This window comes from Pseudopodoces humilis, chromosome 9 (assembly GCF_049639895.1).
Source record: "Pseudopodoces humilis isolate 2021_Gansu_Grassland_sample_001 chromosome 9, ASM4963989v1, whole genome shotgun sequence".
In the NCBI taxonomy this organism is placed as follows: Eukaryota; Metazoa; Chordata; class Aves; order Passeriformes; family Paridae; genus Pseudopodoces; species Pseudopodoces humilis.
This window is the reverse complement of record NC_142208.1, coordinates 1,354,609-1,356,998: the sequence shown is the minus strand read 5'-3', so window position 1 is coordinate 1,356,998 and position 2,390 is coordinate 1,354,609.

Below are 2,390 nucleotides of genomic sequence, written 5' to 3'. Positions count from 1 at the left end.
AGAGGCGGCGGCAGCGCCGGGCCGGGCGGGAAGCGCGGCCTTCCCACCCCTTCTTCTTCTTCTTCCTCCTCCTCCTTCTCCTCCTCCTCTTCCTCCTCCTCCTCCCCCTCCCGCCGCCCCCCTCCCAGGCCGGCCCGGCCCGGTTCCGCTCCGGGGCAGCCGCCGGAGCCCGCGCGCCCCCGGCCCCTCGCGCCGCGCCCGCGGTACCTGCGCGGGGCCGCGCCGCCGCCATCGCCGCCCGCCCCGGCCGCCCGCGCCGCGCCTGCGCCCCTGCCCCGCACACGCCACGGCTGCGACCGCGCGAGGCGGCGCGCGCCCGGCCCTGCCGCGTGCGGGGCCCGCGCGGCTCGGGGGAGGGGCCCCGCCGCCATCTTGGGCGAGGCGGGCGCGGGCGGGGCCGAGGCGCCGCCATCTTGCGGCGGGACCGGCTTGAGGGAGCCGCGGGGCTGGCGCCGGCTGGGCCCTCTCGGGGCTCCTCTCCGCCCCACCGGCGGCTCGTCAGTGCTCAAATACACCCCAGGCCACCTCACGGTGCCGCATCGCCGCAGGAGAGGGGCAGCCCTCAGCCCCATCCCGCTCCCCTGATAGCCGGCTGTAGGCGCACAAACGCTCAGGCAGTTCTGTGAGGGGGGGAAAGGAGTCATCTGAGGTGAAGGCAGAGCAGACGCACCAGAGGCGCATCAAAGCTCTTAAGATGCTTTGAAACGGAAATTGCGGCCAGGAACAGTGCAGTAAGTAGTTCAGGAGTTCTGGGCAAGAGTAATTTCTCTTCTTTCTTAGTCTGAGTTGGAAAGGACTTGAAAGAATCGTCGAGTCTAGCTCTTAAAGTGAGTGGCCGATTCATGTAGGCATTGATTGATCCCGTGACCTTGGCGTTGTTACAAAAAGCTGCCGATCCCATAAATAGTTTTTCACACGAGTTTGTTTTGAAGTGAAATAGACACATGAATTCCTACGTTCATTTGAGAGTAAGTCAGCAAGACGCACTTAGTAAATGCAAATAGGACTTCGAAGTGTTACATTGTCATTAAAAATAGAAGTTGGTGATGGAATAAAGTCCTGAGAAGCAGCAACATCAAACTCAACTTGCAGTGAGGCAGATTATGTTGTAGGACGGCATCTAGATAAAGAAGCAGATCACCAGGTGCAAGTAAATTTTTGCCAGCATTTGGTACTTAATAATATATAAAGACAGGTCTGCCGTTGATGTTTAAAATATATTTCAAATTAGATGAGGGTTTAGATGTTTCACATTCAGAAGCATAGTTCTTTTTAAGTCTACACATTTTAAACCTTGTCTCTTCCTGGCATAACTCCATCCAGCACAGTCAGTTGACTAAAGCAGAATCTGTACCCTTCGACCTGGAGATAAGATTAAATGTTAAAAAGGTTGCAGGACTTTCTCCCACACCGTATGTGAAAAGGACAATGGCAAAATTGTATTAAAGTAAAAAGTAATTGTCAGTGAATATCAGTGTAGTGAAGTAGCTCTATTCTTCACTCTTCTGCCCCAGGGTCTTTTTATCAGACAGTAAAGGTTCTCCAAGAAAGCCTCAGAAGCTCACAGGATCCACAATCCTGATTTCCTGTACCTCAAGCAGAATATTTTGTGTACTTTCTCCTTTCCAGATACACACTGCTACCATTACCAGGCAGATTTTGCCACTGCCATTTTTAGTACACTAATGATTCCTTCTGAATCGTTGAGGTCTCTGTATCCTCTACTCTAGACAAGCCACGCTGTTGTGATGAAATACAGTTGTCATGGAAGTGGCAGTGAAAAAATGCATGCACTTCTAGTCTTGTTTCTTAAAATAATTCTAGGCCCCCAGAGTATCTTTTAAGAGGATTGGACAATTTAATCCAAAATTGATGTGAGGACAGAAGTCTGAAATACATGAGATTTCTACAAATTACCTTAATAATGAGGCAGGTTGAGAAAAAGATACAAACTAGAAGGCAAAACAATAAAGCAAATTGTTGCTTCCAGCTTTTCTGGTGGCTACAGGAGTTCAGAATCTGCTGAGGCTATTGTGGGGAGAAATGATAATTTTTAGAGTTTATAATCAAAGAACATGACAAATGTTTTTGCACAATTAGTACATTTAACAAAGATGACTGGAAAAGCAAAAAGAGGAGAACTTAGTAGAACTGAGTTAGAGAATTCAATACCATAATCAATGCATTATGACTGAACACCTCTTAGAGAGTGTCCTTTACACAAAAATTAAGCCCTAAACAGTTGTCCCTGTACAGCAGCAACAGAACTACTGTGATATTTTCCTGCATCAGGCAGAATGAAACTAGTTTCAGGTATCTTAGATACTTCACTCCATTTTGAAGATGAAAAATCATTATATATATTTTTCCATATTCTTGTTGGAAATACA